The 11102-nt window shown below is 41.2% G+C and overlaps 1 pseudogene; it reads left to right on the top strand.

Annotated features, from left to right (window-relative positions):
* Positions 1-9125: 9125 nt before the first annotated feature.
* LOC101713811 (PHD finger protein 20-like) lies at positions 9126-10839 on the top strand (annotated as a pseudogene).
* Positions 10840-11102: the final 263 nt, after the last annotated feature.

Raw genomic sequence — 11102 nt, 5'->3', positions numbered from 1 at the left:
ACACGTCAGCATTCCCATGCTTCTGTGTGGCTTTTTCCCAGGCAGTTCTCCCTGCTTCCCTGCCACCACCCACCTCTCAACCAGCTGTTGTACTCTCACTTGTCCTTCAAGACCTCGGTCCCTTGCCACCACTTCTCAATAGTGTCTTCTAATATCTGCCCACCACTTGCAACAGCCACCTTGGAAGACGGGCCATGCCCTCTTCTGTGCTCCCGCAGTATATCACATTTTCCTTTATAGTATGTTACAGCTCCCTGCAAGCAATATTTATTCAACAGCCAAAATTATTGCAGAAATTAACACAACTTATGCACACAATACAACAGGCCAGTATTGTGAAGAGGCAAGTGAAGTAAGTCAGGCAATTTCTGGGTCAGAGTCCATCTCTACTTAAAATTTGACATTTTGTTCACTGTAATGTTTTACAATTAATGTTGATTTTATATATATATAAATATATATATATTTATATATATATATATATATATATATATATATATATAAAGATTACTGGGTTTGTTGACACCTCCTTAAATCTGTACCCAGAATCAATGCTTCACACACCTTAGTCATGACCCTGAATTAGTAGCCAGCTGCTTTTGGGTTGAAATGTGGGTTTCTCTGGTTCCAAAGCCACACTGCTTCCATAGGTAAAAAAGCTAGACAGTAGTTCACCCTCTCAAAGAGTTCACAGTCTGGTGACAGATACTGACAAGTATGTGGACAGAAGCAACACCTGCCACCAAAAGTGTGACTATGGGAGGTTGTGAACAGAAAGCAAATTGTTAACCCCACCTGAAACTCTCAAGGAAGAGTCCACCAAAGAGGACCAAGGCCTGAGCTCAAAGGATTTTCATGACATGGATTAACTCACTTGCCTTGGAAGACAGCAACAGCTACAGAAAATCTGAGACAACTGCTCATCTCTCTACAAACTACACTATAGCTTTCTTATCTTCTGTGTGTTTCCTATTAAATTCTGAGCAATTAAGGACAAGGCTGAGTAATGGAATGTCTGAGTGAGTGGATGAATAAATGAATGGGACTGGCCATAACCCTGCAGCCTCCCCTTGGGGGCACACTGAGAGGGCAGCAGGGCTCCATGCACCAGGATGCTGTACAGGACATTTGTACATAGAAAACGGGAACAGTCAGGCCACTTTCCTGAGAGGCATTGTGACATCCTGATCCCAGAGCCTGGGCAAGTGTACACCATGAGCCCACACAACAGTGCCTCTGAGCAGTGCATGAGACAGGGCCTAAGGATGGCACATGCCAAGGAGCCTCCAGTGTCTGCTGCACAGGCATATGGCACTGGTCTGAGGAAAGTCTGGTTCTGTGTCCACCACAGTAAAAATACCATCCTCACCCATTCTGGGCAGGACTGGAGACACACCAAGGGAGAAGGTGGCTGTGATGAGGATAAAACAAGAAGACACTCTCAGATCACACCAGAGCCAGGGAAAACTCAGGAAGTGCTCCCCCTGGCTGGAGGAAGGCACTCCCATTCTGGAGAAAGAGGCTGGTGAACCAGGTCATTGATGGGTGTGTGACTTAAGCAACTAGCTCATCTCTCCATCTATTAATTGGGTGTGAGAACTAAGAATATGGGAGCAAAAGTTTTTCCCCCAATGCTAGCAGGCACCTAATAAATACTAGCTCTATTTATAATAGTTTTTGTATTTCAGAGCAATTTTAGCTTCACAGCAATATTGAACAAAAGGTACAAAGATGTCTCACATGACTCCTGCCTCCTCATATTTATAGCCTCCCCTATGTAACTCTAAAAGTGGTACACTGGTGACAGCCCATGAACCTACACTGACACGTTACCATTATCCAAAATCTGCTTTGCATTGGCGTTCACTCTTGGTGTGACACATTTTTTGGGTTCAGACAAATGTATAAGGACATATATTCAACATTGGAGTATAATACAGAATAGTTTCACTGCCCTAAATTCCTCCATGTTCCACTTATGTATAGCTCCCCTCCCAACCCTTAGTGACCACTGATCTCTTTACTGTCTCTATAGTTTTGCTTTTTTGTTAATTCAGTATGCCTTGACAACCAGAAAATAAAATATTTGTTCCAACCTAATTGTCACCAGGGGTTCCTCAGAGCCTAAAAATGACTACGAGAAAAAATTCAGCAAAGCCCACTCATGCTTCTCCTTAATGGAGTCCCAGAATAAGGTCAAGCTCAGCCATGTCTTATCCACTTCTTCTGGAGGTGGCCAAGCCTCTCAACTCTGCTTCTTCCTCCATGTAGTGGGGAGAAGAATCATAGTGGGTACTGACAGTTCTTTGAAAAGGATACAATTCCTTGCATGTTTGCTTGTTCACTTATTGACTGGGTCCACAATGGAGACTCCTGCAAGCTAGAACCTACACACAGGGAACTCACATGGTGCCACAAAAATTGTAGGGAGCCAGAAATTTAGATCCCAGAGGTAAGCAATATTTCAGGTGCCAGAGGTGATAAGAGGCAAAGAGGGTTTGAACCTCAGGTGCATCTGAGCCTCAATTTATTCTATTACTAGTAAGTTAACTCAGGTGTTAAACAAGGCAGCAAGTTCTTCATTAGTAACAGTGAAAAGGAGTATTTCCTTAAATCCTGCCCCAGTGAACCACAGACGGTATGATACTCGGGCCTGGTTTTGATAGTAGGTACTGTTGGTGCCCCTGGCCCAGCAATCTTTTACCTGGTTGGCCTGGCCTGACTGTGCCTGAGAGGATATGCATCCCTCTTCCTTCCCCAGTCCCAGAACAACTCTGAGTGAAGGCCTGAGAAATTCAGAGTAGAAAAGGCAGACCTCCTTGCTCCAAAGGTCTTCATCATACTGCAGGGCTCCCAGTGGAAACCTATTTGAGTGACTTCATTCTTTGCTTACCCTGACTCCTGGCCCCCATTCAGGTTTTTTTTTTACAAGCACTCCCTTAGTTAGAACATGCATAGCTTTCCCCAGTTCAGGCTCTGCTCCTGGAAATCTGACCCAAGGCAGCCTTTGCAAAGAGTGGGAATATTTTCTAATTAACAGAGAAAAAGGTCCTTTCAGTAAGAGGAAATGCCTTCAATTAAAAAAAAATCTCTTCCCGCTGCAGGAAGGTAGGTGTCTGCCCATGCCCTACCGAGGTCCCCAGTCACACGGAACACGCCAAATCAGCCGGCTGCAGACAGGCAGGTCTGTGCAAGGCCTACCAAGGTCCCGAGTCGCGGGGAAGACCCTGAATCACCCCGCTGCAGACAGGCAGCCACCTGGTTCCACACTACAAAGACTCAGAGGACACCAGACCACCAGACCACAGTACTAAGTCCTGCTGCTCCCAGCCCAGAGGTAGGGGCTTCTGAGCCGCTGTCCCACTGGTCCTGGTCCAGAGGAAGGGACTTCCCGGTCACCATCACTCCCGCTGCTCCCAGCCCACAGGAAAGGGCTTTTGGGCCACCATCCCTACCACTGCTCCCGACCCCTGTCCCACCTCTTCCAGCTCAGAGGAGGTAATCTGTGCAGGAGCCAAAAGCCGCCCACCCCAGTCAAAATGAGAAAACACATAAATAAGTCTCAAAACCAGACTTCCAGATCACCTACAGCAACCACAAAGGGAAATGAGATGGAACACTCTGATACTCAACCACCTGGACCCACTGAACTGACAACAAAAGGGGATCTGGAAAAAATGAAATCAGAAATAATTTCTCAGATAACAGGAGAAATTGTGCTCCTAGTGCAAGACATGATTAATAAATCTAGAGAGGAGCTCAGAAACATGATGGAATCCCAACATAGGAAACAAATGGAATCCATAAAACAGATGCAAATAGATTTCCAGGACATGAAAATCTCCATTGAAAGTCTACACAGCAGAATGAGCCAATGTGAGGACAGAATTTCAGATATAGAAGATAAGATTGTAATTAGAGACCAGGAAAAGAAAAATTGCTTCAAAATTATAAGGGAACAGGAGAAATCAATCCAGCAGGGGCTAGATGATGCAAAGAAGAATAATATAAGACTGATTGGAGTCAATGAAGAAACAGGAGAGAGTGGAGGTGACATTAAAAAATCTCTTCACAGAAATAATGGCAGAAAACTTCCCAAGCAGGGGAAAAGAGCTTGACATACAGATAAGTGAGGCATATAGGACTCCAAATAGCCTTGATCAAAAACATCTACACATAGGCATATAATTGTTAAGATTCCAGAAACTCAACAGAAGAACAAAGTTCTCCAAGCAGTTAGAGAAAAGAAACAAATCACATACAAAGGAAAGCCCATCAGAATCACAGCAAACTTCTAAACACAAACCATCAAGGCAAGAAGAGCTTGGAGTGACATATTCCAAGCCCTAAAAGAAAACAGCCTCCAACCCAGATTGATGTACCCTGCAAAACTATCTTTCAAAATGGATGGAGAAATAAGATACTTGCATGACAAAGAGCACCTTAGGAACTTTGTGAATACCAAACCAGCACTCCAAAGAATTTTACACAATATCCTAGGAACAGACATTGAGGATCACAACCCCAGGAAGCAAAGCATCTGGCATGACAAGAAATTAAATGTAAAGAGGGAGAACCCAACAAAAAGAAAAAGTCATGGCAATGACAAGTCAATACATTTCAGTTATAACCATCAATGTTAATGGTCTCAATTCACCAACCAAAAGAAATAGACTGGCAGAATGGGTCAAGAAGCAAAATCCAACAATATGCTGCATACAAGAAACACACTTAATTCAAAAGGAAACTCATAGACTGAAAGTTAAAGGGTGGAAAACAATACTCCATGTGACAGGAACCTGAAAAAAAGGTAGGAGTAGCTATCCTCTTGGCAGATCAAGTAGATTTCAAACCAACACTGATTAAGAGAGACAAAGAAGGACACTACATCCTTGTAAAGGGAAGAATCCAAGAGGAGGAGGTGACAATCATAAATATCTATACACCAAACACTACTGCACCCAACTATATAAAACAAATACTAACGGACATGAAAAGTCATATATGCACTAAAACAATTGTATTGGGGGACCTCAACACCACATTGTCACAAATAGATCAACTAGACAAAAAATAAGTAATGAAATACTAGAACTCAATCGAACTCTTGAACAAATGAACTTAACAGATGTTTACAGAGTCTTCCACCCCACAAAATCAGAATACACATTCTTTTCCGCTGCACATGGGACATTCTCCAAAATAGACCACATACTCACACATAGAACATATTTAAGTAAGTGCAAAGGAATTGAAGTTATCCCCTGTATATTATCAGACCATAGTGTGATGAAATTGGAGATCCATAGCAAAAGAAACTCAAAAAATTTCATAAACACATGGAAATTGAACAATACACTTCTGAATAACCAGTGGGTCACAGAGGAAATTAAAGAAGAAATCAGACAGTTCCTTCAATTAAATGACAATGACAATACAACATATTGGAATCTATGGGACACAATGAAAGCAGTCTTATGAGGGAAATTCATAGCAGTGAATATGCATATTAGGAAAACAGAACGAGCCCAATTAAACAACTTCATACTGCACCTCAAGCTTCTAGAAAAAGAAGAGCAGGACAATCCCAGAGCTCATACAAGAGAGGAAATTATAAAGATCAGAGGAGAAATCAATGCAATGGAGACTAAGAGAACAATACAAAAAATCAATGAAGCCAGGAGTTGCTTTTTCAAAAGAATAAACAAAATTGACAAACCCTTAGCCAACCTTATCAGAAAAAGGAAAGAAAAGGCCCAAATCCAGGCAATTAGGAATAAAAAGGGTGAAATGACAACAGACCCAGCAGAAATACAGAGGATCATCAATACCTACTTCCAGAACCTATACGCCAATAAGATGGACAACACATAAGAAATGGACAGATTCCTAGATACATGTGAATTACCAAAGTTGAATGAAGAAGACCTAAAAAATTCTGAACAACCCAATATCAACAAATGAAATCAAAAATGTAATTAAAAACTTATCAACTAAGAAAAGCCTGGGCCCTGATGGCTTCACTGCTGAATTCTACAAGACATTTAGAGAGGAACTACTGCCACTACTGTTTAAACTCTTCAATGAAATTGAAAGGGAAGCAATACTCCCAAATTCATTCCTGGAAGCAAGCATCACCTTGATCCCCAAAGTAGAGAAAGACCCAACTGAAAAAGAGAACTATAGGCCAATCTCACTAATGAACATAGATGCAAAAATCCTCAATAAGATACTGACAAACAGAATGCAGAAGATCATCAAGAAGATCATACACCCTGATCAAGTGGGATTCATCCCAGTGATGCAGGGATAGTTCAATATATGCAAACCAATCAATGTAATACACTATATCCATAGAGCCAAGGACAAAAACCATATGATCATCTCAATAGATGCAGAAAAAGCATTCCACAAAATCCAACATGCATTTATGATAAAAACCCTACAAAAAATTGGAATAGATGGTCTCTACCTCAAACTGATAGAAGCCATCTATGAAAAACCAACAGCCAATATCATACTAAATGGTCAAAAACTGAAATCCTTCACACTAAAATCAGGAACAAGACAAAGATGTCCACTATCACCACTCTTGTTCAATATAGTTCTGGAAACATTAGCCACCACAATTAGACAAGAGAAAGAAATAAAAGGAATAAAGATAGGTAAGGAAGAAGTCAAATTGTTATTATTTGCAGATGATGTGATACTCTATATAGAAGACCCCAAGAACTCCACCAAAAGTCTTCTAGACTTAATAACCAAATTCAGTCAAGTAGCTGGTTACAAGGTCAACACACAAAAATCAATAGCTTGCCTCTACACCAATGACAGACTCACTGAGAGAGAAATAGGGCAAATAATTCCTTTCACAATAGCATCCAAAAAACTGAAATACCTAGGAATCATCCTAACAAAAGAAATCAAAGACCTCTTCTCTGAAAACTATGGCACTCTGAAAAGAGAGATTGAAGATGATATCAGAAAATGGACAGACATCCCCTGCTCCTGGGTAGGAAGGATTAATAGAGTGAAAATGGCCATACTTCCAAAACTGCTATATAGATTTAATGCAATTCCAATTGAGATCCCAGCAGCATACTTCATGGACCTTGAGAAAACAATCCAAAAATTCATTTGGAACAAGAAGAGACCCAGAATAGCAAAAGCAATTCTAGGTAACAGAGACATGGCAGGGGGTATCACAATCCCCAACCTGCAACTCTACTACAAAGCTACTGTGATAAAAACACCATGGTACTGGCAAAGAAACAGACTTGAGGACCAGTGGAACAGATTAGAAGATGCAGAAACAACGCCAGACACACTCAGCCATCTCATCTTCGATAAAGGAGCCAAACACCCTCACTGGAGGAAAGATAGCCTCTTTAATAAATGGTGCTGGAAAAATTGGGCTTCAACTTGCCAAAGATTAAAACTAGACCTGTATCTCTCACCATACACTAAACTAAAATCAAAATGGATTAAAGATCTAAATATTCAAATAGAAACTCTGAACCAGTTGCAACAGAGGTTAGGTAGAACCCTTGAAGACATCGGTGTAGGAAAAGATTTTATGAACAAAACCTCAGTTGCCCGTGAACTAGCACAAACAATCAACAAATGGGGTGTCTTCTTATTAAAAGGCTTCTGCACAGCAAGAGAAACCACCAGCAGTGTGAAGAGACAACCCACAATGTGGGAAAAAATCTTCACCTGCTCTTCCTCAGACAAAGGTCTACTATCTCAAATCTATAAAGAACTTAAAAAGGTCAGACCTCCCAAATTTAAAGACCCAATCAAAAACTGGGCATCTGAAATGAACAGACATTTCTCAGACAAAGAAGTAGAAATAGCAAATAAATACATGAAAAAATGTTCAACATCACTGGTCATTTGAGAGATGCAAATGAAAACAACGCTGAGATTCCACTTCACTCCAGAAAGAATGGCTGCTATCATGAAATCAACCAATAACAAATGCTGGCAGGGCTGTGGGGAAAGAGGATCCCTGTTCCACTGCTGGTAGGAGGGTAGACTGGTGCAAGCACTGTGGAAATCAGTATAGAGATACCTCAAAGAACTAGGACTGGAAGTCCCATTTGACCCTGCTATTCCACTGCTGGGGATCTTCCCCAAAGAATTAAAAGAATCATACCACAGTGATATATGTGTGCCCATGTTCATAGCAGCACAGTTTGTGATAGCTAACACTTGGAAACAGCCCAAATGCCCATCAACTAGAGACTGGATAAAGAAAATGTGGTTTTTTGATAAAATGGAGTACTATTCAGCCATAAAAAATGAGAAATTAGAGACATTTATAGCTAAGTGGATGCACATTGAGGCCATACTCTTAAGTGAAATAAATAGGACACACATGTGTAAATACCAAATAGTTTCTCTGGTGTGAGAAACTGAAAGTGTAAATAAGGACTAAATGTATAATAGGTCATGTGAAATAGGAAAAAAAGGGGCAAAGGGGAAGGCAGTGGGAGGGCTAGGAGAAAGGATAGAAGGGAATGGGATTAATATGAGAAAATGGAAAAATAGGAACAAAATCTTCGTAAATAGGGAAGAAGAATGGAGGAGTTGAAGGGAGGGCTGGACAAGGGTGAAAAATAAGAACCAAGAGAGATTACGTAAAGGTGCAAATGTCCAATGATGAATGTCATTATATGGTATACCTAAAATGTACCAATGATTAGAATGAATGATCTATAATGTAAAATAGGAAGAAAAGGTCCAAAGGGGTAGGGGTAGTGGGAGGGGCAGGGGCAGGGGAAAGGAAAGAAGGGAAAGGAAAAATGCTGAGAAATGGAAAAAATGGAAATAAAGTCTTTGTAAATAGGGAAGGGTGGAGGGGCTGAAGGGAGGGCTAGGAATGGGGAAAAAATAAGAACCAAGATGCATTATGTAAAGGTACAATTCCCAATGAGAAATGTAACTGTGTTGTTTACCTACAATGTACCAATAAAAGAATTTAACAAAAATAAATAAATAAATAAATAAATAAATAAATAAATAACTGATTGAGGTTCAGGGGAGGAAGACTACAGAGATGAACTTCCATTGTCATCACATCATATCAAGAGTACTATCAACAAGACTTCCATTGTGGATGATTCACCTTGGTCACCTGGCTGTGGTATCCAGCTCACATAGAAGACATTGACTACAAAGAAGGAAAAGTATTCATCCATTTCAGGTGTTGGAACCATCATTATGATGAATGCTTTTGCTGGAACAGTCCTTATTTACACACTTTAGAGAAAATACACCTGAGAAAAGAGTGTTTACATGAAGAGGATGGATCTTCTGAATTTCAGATAAATGAGCAGGTCCTTGCTTGCCGGTCTGATTGTCTTTTTTTTTTTTTGTACCGGGGATTGAACTTGGGTCCTTGCGCTTGCACAGCAGACGGTGAAACCACTGAGCTAAAATCCCTAGCCCCTTATTGTCATTTTTACCCAGCCAAAGTCACTGCTGTTAACAAGGATGAATATTGTGGATAATGCTAGGCCAAAAGAAGCAGATCACAAAAGTCTTTCATCATCTCCTGATAAATGAGAGAAGTTTAAAGAGCAGAGGAAAAACTACGGTCAATGTAAAGAAAGACAAAGAGGATAAAGCCTTAAAGACAGAAAAGTGACCCAAGCAGCCTGATAAAGTAGGAAAGTTAATCTGTACTGAAAAAGGAAAGGTGTCCTAGAAAAACCTTCCCAAGAATGAGAAGGAAGATAAGGAGAACATTTCAGAGAATGACAGGGAGTACTCTGGAGACACCCAAGTGGACAAGAAACCTGAAAACGACATTGTGAAGAGTCCACAAGAGAACTTGAGGGAGCCACAAAGAAAACAAGGCAGGCTCCCTTCCGTAGCTCCTCCTGCTGTGGATTCAAACTCTCAAACTTTGCAACCAATAATACTGGAACTGAGGGGCCGGGAATTTAGCTCAGTGGTTTTGGTGCCTGCTGCGCAAGCACAAGAACCCGAGTTCGATCCCCGGTACCAAAAAAATATATATATTGGATCTGAGAAGACAGAAAATATCAAAAGGAAGTGACATCCCATTAAAATGTCCTCGACTTCACAAAAATTCATCCCAGAAGTCAAAAAACTGCTCTGAAAAAGTCTTATCCAGGAGGCGGTCTTCCAGGCCATCCACTAATGGGACCCGTGAGGTCCTAGATCCTGATTTGGTTGTACCAGATTTGGTTGATACAGTTGATGTGAATCCTCTGCAAGATACATCAGCTAGTACCAAGGAATCTGAAGAAGGTCAGTTGAAATCTCCTTTGGAAGCTGGCCAAGTCTCCTCTGTGCTAACTTCCCACTCCTTTGAGGATGCATTAAGGGCTGCAGGCTTGGAGTTGAACAGCAAGTCATTAGGAGAAAACACTGAAAACAGAACCAGCATCTCCACTTGCTGAATTAAAAGAGATTTCAGCTGTAGAAGTACCAAATACTTTTAAGAAAACAGATGATTTTGTGACATCTAATGTGCCAGCTGTGGACCTGGACCACAAATTTAGATGTAAGGTTTTGGACTGTTTAAAATTTTTCCACAAAACTAAACTGCTGCAGTATCACATGAAATATTTCCATGTGATGGAGAAGTCACCAGAGCCAGAGGAAAGCCCAGGGAAGAGACATGTCCAAATAAGGGGCTCGTCAGCTTCTGACAAGGCCAGCCAGGAGAGCGTGACTAGGAAGCGGGTCTCTGCAAGTTGTACAAGAACTGGAAGACCGATTCAAATGGACTCTGCAATACAGAGGACAGTTGGCTCACACAGTGGAGAAGTCGTGGGCAGCTCCTGTCCCAGGACACTGGGCTAAGAACCTCGTGTCTTTCCATTACTCCCTTCAGTGATGTTTTCAGGTGGGTTATCTTTTCCATAGGTTAGTAGCCAATATCATTGCAGGCTCCATGGTTCTTCATACAAATAGAACAAGAAAGTATGAGCATGCCCTTTTTATACACTTCACACCAGTTATGAGTTTGGGTCTGATTGGTCCATTCTTGTCCCTGCTTCATGAGCCTCATAAATTGGTTCCAACTCAGATTATCTAAATCTGTCACTGTAACAAGGAGCACAAGA

This window comes from Heterocephalus glaber, unplaced genomic scaffold, assembly GCF_053883595.1.
Source record: "Heterocephalus glaber isolate CG9 unplaced genomic scaffold, H.glaber_assembly_v1.0 deba00001481, whole genome shotgun sequence".
Lineage (NCBI taxonomy): Eukaryota > Metazoa > Chordata > Mammalia > Rodentia > Bathyergidae > Heterocephalus > Heterocephalus glaber.
Note: the sequence above shows the minus strand (reverse complement) of the source record. Positions and strands in the feature narration are given on the sequence as shown.